This window comes from Aulonocara stuartgranti, assembly GCF_965226115.1.
Source record: "Aulonocara stuartgranti genome assembly, chromosome: 15".
NCBI classification, from domain to species: Eukaryota; Metazoa; Chordata; class Actinopteri; order Cichliformes; family Cichlidae; genus Aulonocara; species Aulonocara stuartgranti.
In genome coordinates, this window is record NC_138951.1 from 36,442,743 (window position 1) to 36,468,747 (window position 26,005).

Here is a 26,005-nt window from a genome sequence, read left to right on the forward strand (position 1 = left end):
AGTCATAGCCGGAAAGAGCAAAAATAGCTGAATAGTTTAAAATTTGAACGGTGAAAATCGGCTGAAAATTGTGGAAGTAGTTCTACGGCGAAAAGTGTACGGAAGCAACTTGAAGAATAACTAGAAAAATTTGCATTTCCTGCGAAAATGCAGTGTGGATGCTTAAAGCTGAAGCTGTATGCAAAAAGTAGCTGAAAAAGCTGAAAAGTTGCAGAAATTGTAAAAACTTTGCAGAAGCAAAAGAAGTTTGCTAAAATGGAATAACTTAGCAGAACTGCAATATCTTAGAGGAAACATAATACTTGGCAGAAATACAATAGCATAGCAGAATTTAGCAGAAATATTGTAACTTACCAGAAATATGATAACTTCTCAAAAATACAAGAATTTAGGAGAAATAGTATAAGATAACAGAAAGAATATATTTAGCCAAAAATACTTAAACATTACAGAAACACTATGATTTAGAAAAATAGTACAACAGAGCAGAAATATTGTGATTTACCAGAGACACTGTGATGAACTATGAATATTGTAATTTTAAATTAAGACTATGTTTTAGCACAAATATTATAATTTGGCAGAAATACTATAATTTAGCAGAAATACTATATTAAGCACAAATCCTATAAAAAGCAGAAATGGTATGATTAAGCATAAATACTACATTTAGTAGAAATACTTTGTTTTAGCACAAATCCCATAAAAAGCAGAAATACTGTACTATGATTTAGTAGAAAAACTATAATTAATCAGAAATACTAAATTTAGCAGAAATACTATATTAAGCACAAATCCTATGAAAAGCAGAAATAGTATGATTAAGCATAAATACTACATTTAGCAGAAATACTATATTAAGCACAAAGCCTATAAAAGCAGAAATAGTATATTAAGCACAAATCTTATAAAATAGCAGAAACAGTATGATTTAGCACAATAGTAATAAGTTAAACAGAAAAATTGGAAAAGCAAAATGGACAGCTGAAAAAATGCTGAACATGCTGAGGGTCCCTCAAATATACTTGTTAAATGACAAAAATCTGCAAAAACATTTATTACAGCCACACAATCACAAATATGTACACATGAGGAAACACACATGCACAGAGAGACCCACACACAAGATCCAATTCAGTCAACCAGTCTAAATATATTGAATTTAAATCTTAGAATGAGATCATCCCATTAAAAGCCTTTCTCTCTCTCTCTCTCTCTCTCTCTCTCTCTGTCACACACACACACACACACACACACAGGGAGAGAGAAGTAAGTTTCTAGGTCAGCCTGGGAGCTGGTGAATTTGAATCCACCAATCAGAGAGGCTGTGCACTTTTCCCCACCAAAACAGGTGCATCTGTTTACACACGCAGCAGCACAGAGAGACACAGGATTTTTGCAGTCTATTTCTCATAGTGACGACTCCCCTCAAACAAATGACCATAATTTCCTAACCGTAGGGGCTAGAACGGTCATTCTTACACCGTTTTGTTCAGAAGAGATGGGGGAATCTTCAAGTGTTGACAATTTAATATTAAAATATGAATTTTTAGAGATATATGACATGGATGACTTGTTGACTTAGAAGCCACGAATTCCCCAATATGCAAATTTGAATGCCTGAGACCACATATGTGATTGGCTGGCTGGGAAGCTGTGCAGGCCCTGATTTGTGGATTTGAATTCCTCAGCCCTCAGATATGATTGGCTGGCTTAGAAGCCACGAAGGCCCCAATATGCAAATTTGAATGCCTCAGGACACTTATTTGATTGGCTGGGAAACTGTGCAGGCCCTGATTTGAAAATTTGAATGTCTCAGTCCTCACAGAGGATTGGCTGCCTGGGGACCTGGCAGAAATATATAGAAATACTATTATTAAGCATAAATACTACATTTAGTAGAAATACTATGTTTTAGCACAAATATTATAAAAAGAAGAAAAACTATAATTTAGCAGAAATACTATATTAAGCACAAATCCTATGAAAAGCAGAAATAGTATGATTTAGCAGAAATACTGTATTTAGCACAAGTACCGAAAAGTACCAGAAATACTATGATTTAGCAGAATAGTAATAACTTATTGAAACACAAATGCACAGAGGGACACACAAACACAGGCTCTAATCCAGTCAACCAGTCTAACTATGTTCAATTTAAATCCTACAATGACATGCTGTCAAATAAGGGCAGGGTCCTCTCTCTCCCACTAAACACACACACACACACACACACACACATACACACACACACACACACACACACACACACACACACAGGGAGAGAGGACTAAGTTTCTAGGTCAGCCTGGGAGCTGCTGAATTTGAATCCACCAATCAGAGAGGCTGTTTACGTTTTCCCGCCAAAACAGGTGCCTCTTTTTACACACGCAGCACAGAGACATAGACCTGCTTCTTTCAGTTTATTTCACATAGTGAGGATTCCCCTCAAACAAATGACCATAATTTCCTAACCATAGGGGCTAGAGCGGTCATTCTTACACCGTTTTGTTCAGAAGAGATGGGGGAATCTTCAAGTGTTGACAATTTATCATTAAAATATGAATTTTTAGAGATATATGACATGGATGACTTGTTGACTTAGAAGCCACGAATTCCCCAATATGCAAATTTGAATACCTGGAGCCCACATACATGATTGGCTGGCTGGGAAGCTGTGCAGGCCCTGATTTGTGGATTTGAATTCCTCAGCCCTCAGATATGATTGGCTGGCTTAGAAGCCATGAAGGCCCCAATATGCAAATTTGAATGCCTCAGGACACATATATGATTGGCTGGGAAGCCGTGCAGGCCCTGATTTGAAAATTTGAATTTCTCAGTCCTCACAGAGGATTGGCTGCCTGGGGACCTGGCAGAAATATATAGAAATACTATGATTAAGCATAAATACTACATTTAGTAGAAATACTATGTTTTAGCACAAATACTATAAAAAGCAGAAATACTATAATTTAGCAGAAATACTATATTAAGCACAAATCCTATAAAAAGCAGAAATAGGATGATTAAGCATAAACACTACATTTAGTAGAAATACTATGTTTCAGCAAAAATCCTATAAAAAGCAGAAATACTATATTAGGCACAAATCCCATAAAAAGCAGAAATGGTATGATTAAGCATAAATACTACATTTAGTAGAAATACTATGTTTTAGCACAAATAGTATAAAAAGCAGAAATATTGTAATTTAGCAGAAATACTATATTAGGCACAAATCTTATAAAATAGCAGAAATAGTATTATTTAGCACAATAGTAATAAGTTAAACAGAAAAATTGGAAAAGCAAAATGGACAGCTGAAAAAATGCTGAACATGCTGAGGGTCCCTCAAATATACTTGTTAAATGAAAAAATCAGCAAAAAAATGCACAGGGAGAGAGAAATAAGTTTCTAGGTCAGCCTGGGAGCTGCTGAATTTGAATCCACCAATCAGAGAGCCTGTGTACTTTTTCCCGCCAAAACATGTGCCTCTTTTTACACACGCAGCACAGAGAGGCACAGGATTATTGCAGCCTATTTCTCATAGTGAGGACTCCCCTCAAACAAATGAAAATAATTTCCTAACCGTAGGGGCTAGAGCGGTCATTCTTACACCGTTTTGTTCAGAAGACATGGGGGAATCTTCCAGTGTTTACAATTTATCATTAAAATATGAATTATTAAAGATATTTGACTTCTAATGCACCATAACTGAGTAGAGCGAAGCAAAAACTGCCTTGACTTGCCCTCAAACAACGCTTTCTAACTCGAAATCTATTTGGAGTATCGATATCATTCTTTCACCGTAAGAGACAGCAGGCTTTGGTGAACAATCATGGAAATTTTCAGGTCTCTGTGGAAATCCAACAAAAAGTTATGACGAGAGAAAAAAGTGGTTCATTTCCACAGTTTGAAATCTGAAGAAATCTGAGCGAAGGACAAATTTCCTACCCTCAAACAAGTCCAACTCATTTCAGAACGGTAATAGGTGAGAAAATAATTCTTGAATTGTGAGCGTCACGAGTGTCTGAAGATATACCGGGACAAGCCTCATGTCTTAACTTTGCTTCGTTAAGGAGATATGACGATTCGAATATGCCTCTCATTACAGAAATGCAGCGGTGATTTTGAACAAACTCTCCATTGACTTTATATGGAGAGTTTTCTGACCTTGTGTTAGTCTGAGGAGATTTGCCAAAATTCTATAAATCCCACAACAATGATGGTGACATTTTCTGAAAGCCAGCAAAAATACCTACGTTTTGATGTATAATTTGTGGAAGTTGAGTGAAAATTGAGCAAGTAGCAGGAAGTTGTTCGGACATGAAGTGAAAATTGCAAAACCTTCAGTGGCACACTGGAAGCCAAGAGCATAGCAACCATAACAACACATGTATTTTGTGAAAAATCACAATTTTGCAACTCAAAACTTTAAGAGGCATAAAAGTAAAACAGTAAAAGATTTGAAAAAGCTGAATCATACCTGAATAGCCCAATAATTTGTGAACATTTTAAAATTTGAATGGTTGTTCTAGGTGAAAGTATGAGGAAGTAGTTAAGTTTCAAAAACAAGCAAATTTTAGCAGAATTGCTGAAGTTTCCCATTCATTTCAATGGGACAAATTAAAGGAAAAAAGCTTAATATTTTAAAAAGTATAATAGCAAAAAATAGCAAAAGTCATAGCCGGAAAGAGCAAAAATAGCAGAATAGTTTAAAATTTGAACGGTGAAAATCGGCTGAAAATTGTGGAAGTAGTTCTACGGCGAAAAGTGTACGGAAGCAACTTGAAGAATAATAATAAAGAATAAAGAGAAACAGGAACTCAATAGTGTGGATGCTTAAAGCATCCACACAACTAGAAAAATTTGCATTTCCTGCGAAAATGCAGTGTGGATGCTTAAAGCTGAAGCTGTATGCAAAAAGTAGCTGAAAAAGCTGAAAAGTTGCAGAAATTGTAAAAACTTTGCAGAAGCAAAAGAAGTTTGCTAAAATGGAATAACTTAGCAGAACTGCAATATCTTAGAGGAAACATAATACTTGGCAGAAATACAATAGCATAGCAGAATTTAGCAGAAATATTGTAACTTACCAGAAACATGATAACTTCTCAAAAATACAAGAATTTAGGAGAAATAGTATAAGATAACAGAAAGAATATATTTAGCCAAAAATACTTAAACATTACAGAAACACTATGATTTAGAAAAATAGTACAACAGAGCAGAAATATTGTGATTTACCAGAGACACTGTGATGAACTATGAATATTGTAATTTTAAATTGAGACTATGTTTTAGCACAAATATTATAATTTGGCAGAAATACTATAATTTAGCAGAAATACTATAATTTAGCAGAAATACTATATTAAGCACAAATCCTATAAAAAGCAGAAATGGTATGATTAAGCACAAATACTACATTTAGTAGTAATACTTTGTTTTAGCACAAATCCCATAAAAAGCAGAAATACTGTACTATGATTTAGTAGAAAAACTATAATTAATCAGAAATACTAAATTTAGCAGAAATACTATATTAAGCACAAATACTATGAAAAGCAGAAATAGTATGATTAAGCATAAATACTACATTTAGCAGAAATACTATATTAAGCACAAATCCTATAAAAGCAGAAATAGTATATTAAGCACAAATCTTATAAAATAGCAGAAATAGTATGATTTAGCACAATAGTAATAAGTTAAACAGAAAAATTGGAAAAGCAAAATGGACAGCTGAAAAAATGCTGAACATGCTGAGGGTCCCTCAAATATACTTGTTAAATGACAAAAATCTGCAAAAAAATTTATTACAGCCACACAATCACAAATATGTACACATGAGGAAACACACATGCACAGAGAGACCCACACACAAGATCCAATTCAGTCAACCAGTCTAAATATATTGAATTTAAATCTTAGAATGAGATCATCCCATTAAAAGCCTTTCTCTCTCTCTCTCTCTCTCTCTCTCTCTCTCTCTCTCTCTCTCTCTCTCTCTCTCTCACACACACACACACACACACACACACACACACACACACACACGGGGAGAGAGAAGTAAGTTTCTAGGTCAGCCTGGGAGCTGCTGAATTTAAATCCACCAATCAGAGAGGCTGTGTACTTTTTCCCGCCAAAACAGGTGCTTCTGTTTACACACGCAGCACAGAGACACACAGGATTTTTGCAGTCTATTTCTCATAGTGACGACTCCCCTCAAACAAATGACCATAATTTCCTAACCGTAGGGGCTAGAAGGGTCATTCTTACACCGTTTTGTTCAGAAGAGATGGGGGAATCTTCAAGTGTTGACAATTTATCATTAAAATATGAATTTTTAGAGATGTATGACATGGATGACTTGTTGACTTAGAAGCCACGAATTCCCCAATATGCAAATTTGAATGCCTGAGACCACATATGTGATTGGCTGGCTGGGAAGCCGTGCAGGCCCTGATTTGTGGATTTGAATTCCTCAGCCCTCAGATATGATTGGCTGGCTTAGAAGCCACGAAGGCCCCAATATGCAAATTTGAATGCCTCAGGACACTTATTTGATTGGCTGGGAAACTGTGCAGGCCCTGATTTGAAAATTTGAATGTCTCAGTCCTCACAGAGGATTGGCTGCCTGGGGACCTGGCAGAAATATATAGAAATACTATTATTAAGCATAAATACTACATTTAGTAGAAATACTATGTTTTAGCACAAATACTATAAAAAGAAGAAAAACTATAATTTAGCAGAAATACTATATTAAGCACAAATCCTATAAAAAGCAGAAATACTATAATTTAGAACAAATAGTATAAAAAGCAGAAATACTATAATTTAGCAGAAATACTATGTTAGGCACAAATCCTATAAAAAGCAGAAATACTATAATTTAGCAGAAATACTATGTTAGGCACAAATCCTATAAAAAGCAGAAATACTATAATTTAGCAGAAATACTATATTAGGCATAAATCCTATGAAAAGCAGAAATAGTATGATTTAGCAGAAATACTGTATTTAGCACAAGTACCGAAAAGTACCAGAAATACTATGATTTAGCAGAATAGTAATAACTTATTGAAACACAAATGCACAGAGGGACACAGAAACACAGGCTCTAATCCAGTCAACCAGTCTAACTATGTTCAATTTAAATCCTACAATGACATGCTGCCAAATAAGGGCAGGGTCCTCTCTCTCCCACTAAACAAACACACACACACACACACACACACACACACACACACACACACACACACACACACACACACACACACACACACACACACAGGGAGAGAGGACTAAGTTTCTAGGTCAGCCTGGGAGCTGCTGAATTTGAATCCACCAATCAGAGAGGCTGTTTACGTTTTCCCGCCAAAACAGGTGCATCTTTTTACACACGCAGCACAGAGACATAGACCTGCTTCTTTCAGTTTATTTCACATAGTGAGGATTCCCCTCAAACAAATGACCATAATTTCCTAACCATAGGGACTAGAGCGGTCATTCTTACACCGTTTTGTTCAGAAGAGATGGGGGAATCTTCAAGTGTTGACAATTTATCATTAAAATATGAATTTTTAGAGATATATGACATGGATGACTTGTTGACTTAGAAGCCACGAATTCCCCAATATACAAATTTGAATACCTGGAGCCCACATACATGATTGGCTGGCTGGGAAGCTGTGCAGGCCCTGATTTGTGGATTTGAATTCCTCAGCCCTCAGATATGATTGGCTGGCTTAGAAGCCATGAAGGCCCCAATATGCAAATTTGAATGCCTCAGGACACATATATGATTGGCTGGGAAACCGTGCAGGCCCTGATTTGAAAATTTGAATGTCTAAGTCCTCACAGAGGATTGGCTGCCTGGGGACCTGGCAGAAATATATAGAAATACTATGATTAAGCATAAATACTACATTTAGTAGAAATACTATGTTTTAGCACAAATACTATAAAAAGCAGAAATACTATAATTTAGCAGAAATACTATATTAAGCACAAATCCTATAAAAAGCAGAAATACTATATTAGGTACAAATCCTATAAAAAGCAGAAATACTATATTAGGCACAAATCCTATAAAAAGCAGAAATACTATATTAGGCACAAATCCTATAAAAAGCAGAAATACTATATTAGGCACAAATAGTATAAAAAGCAGAAATACTATAATTTAGCAGAAATACTATATTAGGCACAAATCTTATGAAAAGCAGAAATACTGTATTTAGCACAAGTACCGAAAAGTACCAGAAATACTATGATTTAGCAGAATAGTAATAACTTATTGAAACACAAATGCACAGAGGGACACACAAACACAGGCTCTAATCCAGTCAACCAGTCTAACTATGTTCAATTTAAATCCTACAATGACATGCTGCCAAATATGGGCAGGGTTCTCTCTCTCCCACTAAACACACACACACACACACACACACACACACACACACACACACACACACACACAGGGAGAGAGAAGCAAGTTTCTAGGTCAGCCTGGGAGCTGCTAAATTTGAATCCACCAATCAGAGTGGCTGTTTATGTTTTCCCGCCAAAAAAGGTGCATCTTTTTACACACGCAGCACAGAGAGGCACAGGATTATTGCAGTCTATTTCTCATAGTGACGACTCCCCTCAAACAAATGACCATAATTTCCTAACCGTAGGGGCTAGAACGGTCATTCTTACACCGTTTTGTTCAGAAGAGATGGGGGAATCTTCCAGTGTTTACAATTTATCATTAAAATATGAATTATTAAAGATATTTGACTTCTAATGCACCATAACTGAGTAGAGCGAAGCAAAAACTGCCTTGACTTGCCCTCAAACAACGCTTTGTAACTCGAAATCTATTTGGAGTATCGATATCATTCTTTCACCGTAAGAGACAGCAGGCTTTGGTGAACAGTCATGGAAATGTTCAGGTCTCTGTGGAAATCCAAAAAAAAGTTATGACGAGAGAAAAAAGTGGTTCATTTCCAGGGTTTGAAATCTGAAGAAATCTGAGCGAAGGACAAATTTCCTACCCTCAAACAAGTCCAACTCATTTCAGAACGGTAATAGGTGAGAAAGAAATTCTTGAATTGTGAGCGTCAGGGGTGTCTGAAGATATTCGGGGACAAGCCTCATGTCTTAACTTTGCTTCGTTAAGGAGATATGACGATTCGAATATGCCTCTCATTACAGAAATCCAGCGGTGATTTTGAACAAACTCTCCATTGACTTTATATGGAGAGTTTTCTGACATTGTGTTGGTCTGAGGAGATTTGCGAAAGTTCTATGAATACCACAACAATGATAGTGACATTTTCTGAAAGCCAGCAAAAATACCTACGTTTTGATGTATAATTTGTGGAAGTTGAGTGAAAATTGAGCAAGTAGCAAACAGTTGTTCGGACATGAAGAGAAGACTGCAAAAGCTTCAGTGTCACACTGGAAGCCAAGAGCATAGCAACCATAACAACGCATGTATTTTGTGAAAAATCACAATTTTGCAACTCAAAACTTTAAGAGGCATAAAAGTAAAACAGTAAAAGATTTGAAAAAGCTGAATCATACCTGAATAGCCCAATAATTTGTGAACATTTTAAAGTTTGAATGGTTGTTCTAGGTGAAAATATGAGGAAGTAGTTAAGTTTCAAAAACAAGCAAATTTTAGCAGAATTGCAGAAGTTTCCCATTCATTTCAATGGGACAAATTAAAGGAAAAAAGTGGAATATTTTAAAAAGTATAATAGTTAAAAATAGCAAAAGTCATAGCCGGCATTAGCAAAAATAGCTGAATAGTTTAAAGTTTGAACGGTGAAAATCGGCTGAAAATTGTGGAAGTAGTTCCACGGCGAAAAGTGTACGGAAGTCCTAAGAATAACTAGAAAGATTTGCATTTCCTGCGAAAATGCAGTGTGGATGCTTTAAAGCTGAAGCTGTATGCAAAAAGTAGCTGAAAAAGCTGAAAAGTTGCAGAAATTGTAAAAACTTTGCAGAAGCAAAGGAACTTTGCTAAAATGGAATAACTTAGCAGAACTGCAATATCTTAGAGGAAACATAATACTTGGCAGAAATACAATAGCATAGCAGAACTTAGCAGAAATATTGTAACTTACCAGAAACATGATAACTTCTCAAAAATACAAGAATTTAGGAGAAATAGTATAAGATAACAGAAAGAATATATTTAGCCAAAAATACTTAAGCATTACAGAAACACTATGATTTAGAAAAATAGTACAACAGAGCAGAAATACTGTGATTTACCAGAGACACTGTGATGAACTATGAATATTGTAATTTTAAATCAATACTATGTTTTAGCACAAATACTATAATTTGACAGAAATACTATATTTAGCACAAATCTTATAAAATAGCAGAAATAGTATGATTTAGCACAATAGTAATAACTTAAACAGAAAAATTGGAAAAGCAAAATGGACAGCTGAAAAAATGCTGAACATGCTAAGGGTCCCTCAAATATACTTGTTAAATGAAAAAAATTGGCAAAAAAAATATAACAGCCACACAATCACAAATATGGACACATATGGAAACACACATGCACAGAGAGAGACACACACAAGATCCAATTCAGTCAACCAGTCTAAATATATTGAATTTGAATCTTACAATGAGATCATCCCATAAAAAGGCTTCCTCTCTCTCTCTCTCTCTCTCTCTCTCTCACTCACACACACACACACACACACACACACACACACACACACACACACACACAGAAGTAAGTTTCTAGCTCAGTCAAGCAGCCTTGGAGCTGCTGAATTTGAATCCACCAATCAGAGAGCCTGTGCACTTTTTCCCGCCAAAACAGGTGCACGCAGCACAGAGAGACACAGGATTTTTGCAGTCTATTTCTCATAATGACGACTCCCCTCAAATAAATGACCATAATTTCCTAACCGTAGGGGCTAGAACGGTCATTCTTACACCGTTTTGTTCAGAAGAGATGGGGGAATCTTAAAGTGTTGACAATTTATCATTAAAATATGAATTATTAAAGATAATTGACTTCTAATGCACCATAACTGAGTAGAGCAAAGCAAAAACTGCCTTGACTTGCCCTCAAACAACGCTTTCTAACTCTAAATCTATTTGGAGTATCAATATCATTCTTTCACCGTAAGAGACAGCAGGCTTTGGTGAACAATCATGGAAATTTTCAGGTCTCTGTGGAAATCCATTAAAAAGATATGACGAGAGAAAAAAGTGGTTCATTTCCAGAGTTTGAAATCTGAAGAAATCTGAGCGAAGGACGAAGTTCCTACCCTCAAACAAGTCTAACTCATTTCAGAACGGTAATAGGTGAGAAAATAATTCTTGAATTGTGAGCGTCAGGAGTGTCTGAAGATATACTGGGACAAGCCTTATGTCTTAACTTTGCTTCGTTAAGGAGATATGACGATTCGAATATGCCTCTCATTACAGAAATCAAGCGGTGATTTTGAACAAGCTCTCCATTGACTTTCTATGGAGAGTTTTGCGACTTTGTGTTGGTCTGAGGAGATTTGCCAAAATTCTATAAATCCCACAACAATGATAGTGACATTTTTGGAAACCCATCAAAAATACCTACGTTTTGATGTATTCAATTCAATTCAATTCAATTTTATTTATATAGCGCCAAATCACAACAAAAGTCGCCTCAAGGCGCTTCATAGATACAGAGAAAAACCCAACAATCATATGACCCCCTATGAGCAAGCACTTTGGCGACAGTGGGAAGGAAAAACTCCCTTTTAACAGGAAGAAACCTCCGGCAGAACCAGGCTCAGGGAGGGGCGGCCATCTGCTGCGACCGGTTGGGGTGAGAGAAGGAAGACAGGATAAAGACATGCTGTGGAAGAGAGACAGAGGTTAATAACAGATATGATTCAATGCAGAGAGGTCTATTAATACATAGTGAGTGAGAAAGGTGACTGGAAAGGAAAAACTCAATGCATCATGGGAATCCCCCGGCAGCCTACATCTATTGCAGCATAACAAAGGGAGGATTCAGCGTCACCTGGTCCAGCCCTAACTATATGCTTTAGAAAAAAGGAAAGTTTTAAGCCTAATCTTAAAAGTAGAGATAGTGTCTGTCTCCCGAATCCAAACTGGAAGCTGGTTCCACAGAAGAGGTGCCTGAAAACTGAAGGCTCTGCCTCCCATTCTACTTTTAAATACTCTAGGAACAACAAGTAGGCCTGCAGAGCGAGAGCGGAGCGCTCTAATAGGGTGATATGGTACTACAAGGTCATTAAGATAAGATGGGGCCTGATTATTTAAGACCTTGTATGTGAGGAGCAGGATTTTGAATTCAATTCTGGATTTAACAGGAAGCCAATGAAGGGAAGCCAAAACAGGAGAAATATGCTCTCTCTTTCTAGTCCCTGTCAGGACTCTTGCTGCAGCATTTTGGATCAGCTGAAGGCTTTTCAGTGAGTTTTTTGGACATCCTGATAATAATGAATTACAGTAGTCCAGCCTGGAAGTAATAAATGCATGAACTAGTTTTTCAGCGTCACTCTGAGACAGGATATTTCTAATTTTAGAGATGTTGCGCAAATGGAAGAAAGCAGTCTTACATATTTGTTTAATATGTGCGTTGAAGGACATGTCCTGGTCAAAAATGACTCCAAGGTTCCTCACTGCGTTACTGGAGGCCAAGGTAATGCCATCCAGAGTAAGAATCTGGTTAGATACCATATTTCTAAGATTTTCAGGGCCGAGTACAATAACCTCAGTTTTATCTGAATTAAGAAGCAGAAAGTTAGCGGCCATCCAGGTCTTTATGTCTTTAAGACATTCCTGCAGTTTAACTAATTGGTGTGTGTTATCTGGCTTCATGGACAGATAGAGCTGGGTGTCATCTGCATAGCAGTGAAAATGTATGCTATGTCTTCTAATGATACTGCCTAAGGGGAGCATGTATAATGTAAACAGAATTGGTCCTAGCACTGAACCCTGTGGAACTCCATAATTAACCTCAGTGTGTGAAGAGGACTCTCCATTTACATGCACGAATTGGAGTCTATTAGATAGATATGATACAAACCACTGCAGTGCAGTACCTGTAATACCTACAGCATGTTCTAATCGCTCTAATAGGATATTATGGTCGACAGTATCGAACGCTGCACTGAGGTCTAGCAGGACAAGCACAGAGATGAGTCCACTGTCAGAGGCCATAAGAAGATCATTTGTAACCTTCACTAAAGCTGTTTCTGTGCTGTGCTGAGCTCTGAAACCTGACTGAAACTCTTCAAATAAACCATTCCTCTGCAGATGATCTGTTAGCTGTTTGACAACTACTCTTTCAAGGATTTTTGATATGAAAGGAAGGTTGGAGATTGGCCTATAATTAGCTAAGACTGCTGGGTCTAGAGATGGCTTTTTGAGTAAAGGTTTAACTACAGCCAGCTTGAAGGCCTGTGGTACATAGCCGATTATTAGAGATAGGTTGATCATATTTAAGATCGAAGAATTAATTAATGGCAGGACTTCTTTGAGCAGTTTTGTAGGAATGGGGTCTAAAAGACACGTTGATGGTTTGGAGGAAGTAATTATTGAAGTTAACTCAGAAAGATCAATTGGAGAAAAAGAGTCTAACTTAATATCAATGGTACTAAGAGTAGCTGTAGATAATATTACATCTGTGGGATGATTATTGGTAATTTTTTCTCTAATGATAAAAATTTTATTTGTGAAGAAGTTCATGAAGTCATTACTAGTTAACATTAAAGGGATGGTTGGCTCAAAAGAGCTCTGACTTTTTGTCAGCCTGGCTACAGTGCTGAAGAGAAACCTAGGGTTGTTCTTATTTACTTCAATCAGTGATGAATAGTAAGATGTTCTGGCTTTGCGGAGGGCTTTCTTATAAAGCAGCAAACTATTTCTCCAGGCTAAATGATGATCCTCTAGATTTGTGACACGCCATTTCCTCTCCAGATTACGAGTCATCTGCTTTAGGGTACGTGTTTCAGAATTATACCACGGAGTCAGGTACTTCTGATTTGAGGCCTTCGTTTTCACAGGAGCTACAGTATCCAGAGTCGTACGTAGTGAGGAGGTGAAATTATTAACAAGATAATCGACCTCTGTTGGGGTAGCGTTCAGATAGCTGCTCTGCTCTGTGTTGGTACAGGGCATTGGAGATGATAACAGTGGGTGGATTATATTCTTAAACTTAGTTACAGTGCTTTCAGAAAGACATCTACTTTGATAAAGTCTACTCTTCACCGCTGTGTAATCAATTATTGTAAAAGTAAATGTTATCAGGAAATGATCAGACAGGAGAGGGTTTTCAGGAAACACTGTTAAATGTTCAGGTTCGATGCCATATGTTAAAACAAGATCTAGAGTGTGATTAAAGTGGTGGGTGGGTTCTTTTACATTTTGAGAGAAGCCAATTGAGTCTAATAACAGATTAAATGCCATGTTGAGGCTGTCATTTTTAGCATCTACATGGATGTTAAAATCACCCACAATAATTATTTTATCTGAGCTCAGAACTAAATTAGATATAAAGTCTGAGAAATCAGACAGAAACTCTGTGTAAGGCCCAGGTGGACGATAGATGATAACAAGTAAGACTGGTTTCTGAGTTTCACAGCTGGGGTGGACAATGTTAAGCATCAGGCTTTCAAATGAATTAAAAGTCTGTCTTGGTCTTTCATTAATTAATAGGCTGGTGTGAAAAATGGCTGCCACACCGCCCCCTCGGCCTGTGCTTCGAGATTTCTGGTAGTTAGAATGGCTCGGGGGTGTTGATTCATTTAAACTAACATAATCATCCTGCTGCAACCAGGTTTCTGTAAGGCAGAGTAAATCAATTTGTTGATCAATTATTAAGTCATGTACTAACAGAGACTTGGAGGAGAGAGACCTAATATTTAATAATCCACATTTCACTGTTTTACTCTTTGGTTCAGATGTGGATACTGTATTGTTCTTTCTTTGTGATTGTTTATGTTTAAGTTGTTTGTTGCTGGTTTTTAGTTTGTTTTTTGTCTTTTTGGAAGCTGACACAGTCTCTATGGAGATGGGTTTTTGGGGGGGTAGCAGGAGGAGAGAAGCTGCAGAGAAGCGTGTAAGACTGCAACTCTGCTTCCTGGTCCCAACTCTGGATAGTCATATTTTGGGGGGTTTAATAAATTTGTCCATATTTCTAGAAATGAGAGCTGCTCCATCCAAAGTGGGATGGATGCCGTCTCTCCTAACAAGACCAGGTTTCCTCCAGAAGGTTTGCCAATTATCTATGAAGCCCACATCGTTTCTGGGACACCACTCAGACAGCCAGCAATTTAAGGAGAACATGCGGCTAAACATGTCACTCCTGGTCTGATTTGTGGAAGTTGAGTGAAGATTGAGCAAGTAGCAAGAAGTTGTTCGGACATGAAGAGAAGACTGCAAAACCTTCAGTGGTACACTGGAAGCCAAGTGCACAGCAACCATAACAACGCATGTATTTTGTGAAAAATCACAATTTTGCAACTGAAAACTTTAAGAGGCATAAAGGTAAAACGGTAAAAGATTTGAAAAAGCTGAATCATACCTGAATAGCCCAATAATTTGAGAACATTTTAAAGTTTGAATGGTTGTTCTACGTGAAAATATGAGGAAGTAGTTAAGTTTCAGAAACAAGCAAATTTTAGCAGAATTGCAGAAGTTTCCCATTCATTTCAATGGGACAAATTAAGCTTAATATTTTAAAAAGTATAATAGTGAAAAATACCAAAAGACATAGCAGGAATTAGCAGAAATAGCAGAATATTTTAAAATTTGAACGGTGAAAATCGGCTGAAAATTGTGGAAGTAGTTAAGTGCCAAAAAGTGTACGGAAGTCCCAAGAGGAACTCAATAGTGTGGATGCTTAAAGCATCCACACAATAAAGAATAAAGAGAAACAGGAACTCAATAGTGTGGATGCTTAAAGCATCCACACAACTAGAAAAATTTGCATTTCCTGCGAAAATGCAGTGTGGATGCTTAAAGCTGAAGCTGTATGCAAAAAGTAGCTGAAAAAGCTGAAAAGTTGCAGAAATTGTAAAAACTTTGCTGAAGCAAAAGAAGTTTGCTAAAATGGAATAACTTAGCAGAACTGCAATATCTTAGAGGAAACATAATACTTGGCAGAAATATAACAGCATAGCAGAATTTAGCAGAAATATTGTAACTTACCAGAAACATGATAACTTCTCAAAAATACAAGAATTTAGGAGAAATAGTATAAGATAACAGAAAGAATATATTTAGCCAAAAATACTTAAACATTACAGAAACACTATGATTTAGAAAAATAGTACAACAGAGCAGAAATATTGTGATTTACCAGAGACACTGTGATGAACTATGAATATTGTAATTTTAAATTAAGACTATGTTTTAGCACAAATATTATAATTTGGCAGAAATACTATAATTTAGCAGAAATACTATATTAAGCACAAATTCTATGAAAAGCAGAAATACTGTACTATGATTTAGTAGAAAAACTATAATTAATCAGAAATACTAAATTTAGCAGAAATACTATATTAAGCACAAATACTATGAAAAGCAGAAATAGTATGATTAAGCATAAATACTACATTTAGCAGAAATACTATATTAAGCACAAATCCTATAAAAGCAGAAATAGTATATTAAGCACAAACTTATAAAATAGCAGAAATAGTATGATTTAGCACAATAGTAATAAGTTAAACAGAAAAATTGGAAAAGCAAAATGGACAGCTGAAAAAATGCTGAACATGCTGAGGGTCCCTCAAATATACTTGTTAAATGACAAAAATCTGCAAAAAAAATTATTACAGCCACACAATCACAAATATGTACACATGAGGAAACACACATGCACATGTCACACACACACACACACACACACACACACACACACACACACACACACACACAGGGAGAGAGAAGTAAGTTTCTAGGTCAGCCTGGGAGCTGCTGAATTTGAATCCACCAATCAGAGAGGCTGTGCACTTTTCCCCACCAAAACAGGTGCATCTGTTTACACACGCAGCAGCACAGAGAGACACAGGATTTTTGCAGTCTATTTCTCATAGTGACGACTCCCCTCAAACAAATGACCGTAATTTCCTAACCGTAGGGGCTAGAACGGTCATTCTTACACCGTTTTGTTCAGAAGAGATGGGGGAATCTTCAAGTGTTGACAATTTAATATTAAAATATGAATTTTTAGAGATATATGACATGGATGACTTGTTGACTTAGAAGCCACGAATTCCCCAATATGCAAATTTGAATGCCTGAGACCACATATGTGATTGGCTGGCTGGGAAGCCGTGCAGGCCCTGATTTGTGGATTTGAATTCCTCAGCCCTCAGATATGATTGGCTGGCTTAGAAGCCACAAGGCCCCAATATGCAAATTTGAATGCCTCAGGACACTTATTTGATTGGCTGGGAAACTGTGCAGGCCCTGATTTGAAAATTTGAATGTCTCAGTCCTCACAGAGGATTGGCTGCCTGGGGACCTGGCAGAAATATATAGAAATACTATTATTAAGCATAAATACTACATTTAGTAGAAATACTATGTTTTAGCACAAATATTATAAAAAGAAGAAAAACTATAATTTAGCAGAAATACTATATTAAGCACAAATCCTATAAAAAGCAGAAATACTATAATTTAGAACAAATAGTATAAAAAGCAGAAATACTATAATTTAGCAGAAATACTATGTTAGGCACAAATCCTATAAAAAGCAGAAATACTATAATTTAGCAGAAATACTATGTTAGGCACAAATCCTATAAAAAGCAGAAATACTATAATTTAGCAGAAATACTATATTAGGCATAAATCCTATGAAAAGCAGAAATAGTATGATTTAGCAGAAATACTGTATTTAGCACAAGTACCGAAAAGTACCAGAAATACTATGATTTAGCAGAATAGTAATAACTTATTGAAACACAAATGCACAGAGGGACACACAAACACAGGCTCTAATCCAGTCAACCAGTCTAACTATGTTCAATTTAAATCCTACAATGACATGCTGTCAAATAAGGGCAGGGTCCTCTCTCTCCCACTAAACACATACACACACACACACACACACACACACACACACACACACACACACACACACAGGGAGAGAGAAGTAAGTTTCTAGGTCAGCCTGGGAGCTGGTGAATTTGAATCCACCAATCAGAGAGGCTGTTTACGTTTTCCCGCCAAAACAGGTGCATCTTTTTACACACGCAGCACAGAGACATAGACCTGCTTCTTTCAGTTTATTTCACATAGTGAGGATTCCCCTCAAACAAATGACCATAATTTCCTAACCATAGGGGCTAGAGCGGTCATTCTTACACCGTTTTGTTCAGAAGAGATGGGGGAATCTTCAAGTGTTGACAATTTATCATTAAAATATGAATTTTTAGAGATATATGACATGGATGACTTGTTGACTTAGAAGCCACGAATTCCCCAATATGCAAATTTGAATACCTGGAGCCCACATACATGATTGGCTGGCTGGGAAGCTGTGCAGGCCCTGATTTGTGGATTTGAATTCCTCAGCCCTCAGATATGATTGGCTGGCTTAGAAGCCATGAAGGCCCCAATATGCAAATTTGAATGCCTCAGGACACATATATGATTGGCTGGGAAGCCGTGCAGGCCCTGATTTGAAAATTTGAATTTCTCAGTCCTCACAGAGGATTGGCTGCCTGGGGACCTGGCAGAAATATATAGAAATACTATGATTAAGCATAAATACTACATTTAGTAGAAATACTATGTTTTAGCACAAATACTATAAAAAGCAGAAATACTATAATTTAGCAGAAATACTATATTAAGCACAAATCCTAAAAAAAGCAGAAATAGGATGATTAAGCATAAACACTACATTTAGTAGAAATACTATGTTTGAGCAAAAATCCTATAAAAAGCAGAAATACTATATTGGGCACAAATCCCATAAAAAGCAGAAATAGTATGATTAAGCATAAATACTACATTTAGTAGAAATACTATGTTTTAGCACAAATAGTATAAAAAGCAGAAATACTATATTAGGTACAAATCCTATAAAAAGCAGAAATACTATATTAGGCACAAATCCTATAAAAAGCAGAAATACTATATTAGGCACAAATAGTATAAAAAGCAGAAATACTATAATTTAGCAGAAATACTATGTTAGGCACAAATCCTATAAAAAGAACAAATACTATAATTTAGCAGAAATACTATATTAGGCACAAATCTTATGAAAAGCAGAAATACTATGATTTAGCAGAATAGTAATAACTTACAAAATTACAAATATGGAGGCATATTGAAACAGAAATGCACAGAGGGACACACAAACACAGGCTCTAATCCAGTCAACCAGTCTAACTATATTCAATTTAAATCCTACAATGACATGCTGCCAAATAAGGGCAGGGTCCTCTCTCTCCCACTAAACACATACACACACACACACACACACACACACACACACACACACACACACACACACACAGAAGAGAGCTGCCGAATTTAAATCCACCAATCAGAGTGGCTGTTTACGTTTTCCCGCCAAAACAGGTGCATCTTTTTACACACGCAGCACAGAGAGGCACAGGATTATTGCAGCCTATTTCTCATAGTGAGGACTCCCCACAAACAAATGACCATAATTTCCTAACCGTAGGGGCTAGAGTGGTCATTCTTACACCGTTTTGTTCAGAAGAGATGGGGGAATCTTCCAGTGTTAACAATTTATCATTAAAATGTGAATTTTTAGAGATATACGACATGGATGACTTGTTGACTTAGAAGCCACGAATTCCCCAATATGCAAATTTGAATGCCTGAGGCCACATATATGATTGGCTGGCTGGGAAGCCGTGCAGGCCCTGATTTGTGGATTTGAATTCCTCAGCCCTCAGATATGATTGGCTGGCTTAGAAGCCATGAAGGCCCCAATATGCAAATTTGAATGCCTCAGGACACATATATGATTGGCTGGGAAGCCGTGCAGGCCCTGATTTGAAAATTTGAATTTCTCAGTCCTCACAGAGGATTGGCTGCCTGGGGACCTGGCAGAAATATATAGAAATACTATGATTAAGCATAAATACTACATTTAGTAGAAATACTATGTTTTAGCACAAATACTATAAAAAGCAGAAATACTATAATTTAGCAGAAATACTATATTAAGCACAAATCCTATAAAAAGCAGAAATAGGATGATTAAGCATAAACACTACATTTAGTAGAAATACTATGTTTGAGCAAAAATCCTATAAAAAGCAGAAATACTATATTAGGCACAAATCCCATAAAAAGCAGAAATAGTATGATTAAGCATAAATACTACATTTAGTAGAAATACTATGTTTTAGCACAAATAGTATAAAAAGCAGAAATACTGTAATTTAGCAGAAATACTATATTAGGCACAAATCTTATAAAATAGCAGAAATAGTATGATTTAGCACAATAGTAATAAGTTAAACAGAAAAATTGGAAAAGCAAAATGGACAGCTGAAAAAATGCTGAACATGCTGAGGGTCCCTCAAATATACTTGTTAAATGAAAAAATCAGCAAAAAAATGCACAGGGAGAGAGAAGTAAGTTTCTAGGTCAGCCTGGGAGCTGCTGAATTTGAATCCACCAATCAGAGAGCCTGTGTACTTTTTCCCGCCAAAACATGTGCCTCTTTTTACACACGCAGCACAGAGAGGCACAGGATTATTGCAGCCTATTTCTCATAGTGAGGACTCCCCTCAAACAAATGACCATAATTTCCAAACCGTAGGGGCTAGAGCGGTCATTCTTACACCGTTTTGTTCAGAAGAGATGGGGGAATCTTCCAGTGTTTACCATTTATCATTAAAATATGAATTATTAAAGATATTTGACTTCTAATGCACCATAACTGAGTAGAGCGAAGCAAAAACTGCCTTGACTTGCCCTCAAACAACGCTTTGTGACTTGAAATCTATTTGGAGTATCGATATCATTCTTTCACCGTAAGAGACAGCAGGCTTTGGTGAACAATCATGGAAATTTTCAGGTCTCTGTGGAAATCCAACAAAAAGTTATGACGAGAGAAAAAAGTGGTTCATTTCCACAGTTTGAAATCTGAAGAAATCTGAGCGAAGGACGAATTTCCTACCCTCAAACAAGTCCAACTCATTTCAGAACGGTAATAGGTGAGAAAGAAATTCTTGAATTGTGAGCGTCAGGGGTGTCTGAAGATATTCGGGGACAAGCTTCATGTCTTAACTTTGCTTCGTTAAGGAGATATGACGATTCGAATATGCCTCTCATTACAGAAATCCAGCGGTGATTTTGAACAAGCTCTCCATTGACTTTATATGGAGAGTTTTCTGACATTGTGTTGGTCTGAGGAGATTTGCGAAAATTCTATAAATCCCACAACAATGATAGTGACATTTCCTGAAAGCCAGCAAAAATACCTACGTTTTGATGTATAATTTGTGGAAGTTGAGTGAAAATTGAGCAAGTAGCAAACAGTTGTTCGGACATGAAGAGAAGACTGCAAAACCTTCAGTGACACACTGGAAGCCAAGAGCATAGCAACCATAACAACGCATGTATTTTGTGAAAAATCACAATTTTGCAACTCAAAACTTTAAGAGGCATAAAAGTAAAACAGTAGAAGATTTGAAAAAGCTGAATCATACCTGAATAGCCCAATAATTTGTGAACATTTTAAAATTTGAATGGTTGTTCTAGGTGAAAGTATGAGGAAGTAGTTAAGTTTCAAAAACAAGCAAATTTTAGCAGAATTGCTGAAGTTTCCCATTCATTTCAATGGGACAAATTAAAGGAAAAAAGCTTAATATTTTAAAAAGTATAATAGTTAAAAATACCAAAAGTCATAGCCGGCATTAGCAAAAATAGCTGAATAGTTTAAAGTTTGAACGGTGAAAATAGCACAAAAACTGTGGAAGTAGTTAAACGGCGAAAAGTGTACGGAAGTCCTAAGAATAATAAAGAATAAAGAGAAACAGGAACTCAATAGTGTGGATGCTTAAAGCATCCACACAACTAGAAAAATTTGCATTTCCTGCGAAAATGCAGTGTGGATGCTTAAAGCTGAAGCTGTATGCAAAAAGTAGCTGAAAAAGCTGAAAAGTTGCAGAAATTGTAAAAACTTTGCTGAAGCAAAAGAAGTTTGCTAAAATGGAATAACTTAGCAGAACTGCAATATCTTAGAGGAAACATAATACTTGGCAGAAATATAACAGCATAGCAGAATTTAGCAGAAATATTGTAACTTACCAGAAACATGATAACTTCTCAAAAATACAAGAATTTAGGAGAAATAGTATAAGATAACAGAAAGAATATATTTAGCCAAAAATACTTAAACATTACAGAAACACTATGATTTAGAAAAATAGTACAACAGAGCAGAAATATTGTGATTTACCAGAGACACTGTGATGAACTATGAATATTGTAATTTTAAATTAAGACTATGTTTTAGCACAAATATTATAATTTGGCAGAAATACTATAATTTAGCAGAAATACTATATTAAGCACAAATTCTATAAAAAGCAGAAATACTGTACTATGATTTAGTAGAAAAACTATAATTAATCAGAAATACTAAATTTAGCAGAAATACTATATTAAGCACAAATACTATGAAAAGCAGAAATAGTATGATTAAGCATAAATACTACATTTAGCAGAAATACTATATTAAGCACAAATCCTATAAAAGCAGAAATAGTATATTAAGCACAAACTTATAAAATAGCAGAAATAGTATGATTTAGCACAATAGTAATAAGTTAAACAGAAAAATTGGAAAAGCAAAATGGACAGCTGAAAAAATGCTGAACATGCTGAGGGTCCCTCAAATATACTTGTTAAATGACAAAAATCTGCAAAAAAAATTATTACAGCCACACAATCACAAATATGTACACATGAGGAAACACACATGCACATGTCACACACACACACACACACACACACACACACACACACACACACACACACACACACACAGGGAGAGAGAAGTAAGTTTCTAGGTCAGCCTGGGAGCTGCTGAATTTGAATCCACCAATCAGAGAGGCTGTGCACTTTTCCCCACCAAAACAGGTGCATCTGTTTACACACGCAGCAGCACAGAGAGACACAGGATTTTTGCAGTCTATTTCTCATAGTGACGACTCCCCTCAAACAAATGACCGTAATTTCCTAACCGTAGGGGCTAGAACGGTCATTCTTACACCGTTTTGTTCAGAAGAGATGGGGGAATCTTCAAGTGTTGACAATTTAATATTAAAATATGAATTTTTAGAGATATATGACATGGATGACTTGTTGACTTAGAAGCCACGAATTCCCCAATATGCAAATTTGAATGCCTGAGACCACATATGTGATTGGCTGGCTGGGAAGCCGTGCAGGCCCTGATTTGTGGATTTGAATTCCTCAGCCCTCAGATATGATTGGCTGGCTTAGAAGCCACAAGGCCCCAATATGCAAATTTGAATGCCTCAGGACACTTATTTGATTGGCTGGGAAACTGTGCAGGCCCTGATTTGAAAATTTGAATGTCTCAGTCCTCACAGAGGATTGGCTGCCTGGGGACCTGGCAGAAATATATAGAAATACTATTATTAAGCATAAATACTACATTTAGTAGAAATACTATGTTTTAGCACAAATATTATAAAAAGAAGAAAAACTATAATTTAGCAGAAATACTATATTAAGCACAAATCCTATAAAAAGCAGAAATACTATAATTTAGAACAAATAGTATAAAAAGCAGAAATACTATAATTTAGCAGAAATACTATGTTAGGCACAAATCCTATAAAAAGCAGAAATACTATAATTTAGCAGAAATACTATGTTAGGCACAAATCCTATAAAAAGCAGAAATACTATAATTTAGCAGAAATACTATATTAGGCATAAATCCTATGAAAAGCAGAAATAGTATGATTTAGCAGAAATACTGTATTTAGCACAAGTACCGAAAAGTACCAGAAATACTATGATTTAGCAGAATAGTAATAACTTATTGAAACACAAATGCACAGAGGGACACACAAACACAGGCTCTAATCCAGTCAACCAGTCTAACTATGTTCAATTTAAATCCTACAATGACATGCTGTCAAATAAGGGCAGGGTCCTCTCTCTCCCACTAAACACATACACACACACACACACACACACACACACACACACACACACACACACACACACACACACACACACAGGGAGAGAGAAGTAAGTTTCTAGGTCAGCCTGGGAGCTGGTGAATTTGAATCCACCAATCAGAGAGGCTGTTTACGTTTTCCCGCCAAAACAGGTGCATCTTTTTACACACGCAGCACAGAGACATAGACCTGCTTCTTTCAGTTTATTTCACATAGTGAGGATTCCCCTCAAACAAATGACCATAATTTCCTAACCATAGGGGCTAGAGCGGTCATTCTTACACCGTTTTGTTCAGAAGAGATGGGGGAATCTTCAAGTGTTGACAATTTATCATTAAAATATGAATTTTTAGAGATATATGACATGGATGACTTGTTGACTTAGAAGCCACGAATTCCCCAATATGCAAATTTGAATACCTGGAGCCCACATACATGATTGGCTGGCTGGGAAGCTGTGCAGGCCCTGATTTGTGGATTTGAATTCCTCAGCCCTCAGATATGATTGGCTGGCTTAGAAGCCATGAAGGCCCCAATATGCAAATTTGAATGCCTCAGGACACATATATGATTGGCTGGGAAGCCGTGCAGGCCCTGATTTGAAAATTTGAATTTCTCAGTCCTCACAGAGGATTGGCTGCCTGGGGACCTGGCAGAAATATATAGAAATACTATGATTAAGCATAAATACTACATTTAGTAGAAATACTATGTTTTAGCACAAATACTATAAAAAGCAGAAATACTATAATTTAGCAGAAATACTATATTAAGCACAAATCCTAAAAAAAGCAGAAATAGGATGATTAAGCATAAACACTACATTTAGTAGAAATACTATGTTTGAGCAAAAATCCTATAAAAAGCAGAAATACTATATTGGGCACAAATCCCATAAAAAGCAGAAATAGTATGATTAAGCATAAATACTACATTTAGTAGAAATACTATGTTTTAGCACAAATAGTATAAAAAGCAGAAATACTATATTAGGTACAAATCCTATAAAAAGCAGAAATACTATATTAGGCACAAATCCTATAAAAAGCAGAAATACTATATTAGGCACAAATCCTATAAAAAGCAGAAATACTATATTAGGCACAAATAGTATAAAAAGCAGAAATACTATAATTTAGCAGAAATACTATGTTAGGCACAAATCCTATAAAAAGAACAAATACTATAATTTAGCAGAAATACTATATTAGGCACAAATCTTATGAAAAGCAGAAATACTATGATTTAGCAGAATAGTAATAACTTACAAAATTACAAATATGGAGGCATATTGAAACAGAAATGCACAGAGGGACACACAAACACAGGCTCTAATCCAGTCAACCAGTCTAACTATATTCAATTTAAATCCTACAATGACATGCTGCCAAATAAGGGCAGGGTCCTCTCTCTCCCACTAAACACACACACACACACACACACACACACACACACACACACACACACACACACACACACACACACACACACAGAAGAGAGCTGCCGAATTTAAATCCACCAATCAGAGTGGCTGTTTACGTTTTCCCGCCAAAACAGGTGCATCTTTTTACACACGCAGCACAGAGAGGCACAGGATTATTGCAGCCTATTTCTCATAGTGAGGACTCCCCACAAACAAATGACCATAATTTCCTAACCGTAGGGGCTAGAGCGGTCATTCTTACACCGTTTTGTTCAGAAGAGATGGGGGAATCTTCCAGTGTTAACAATTTATCATTAAAATGTGAATTTTTAGAGATATACGACATGGATGACTTGTTGACTTAGAAGCC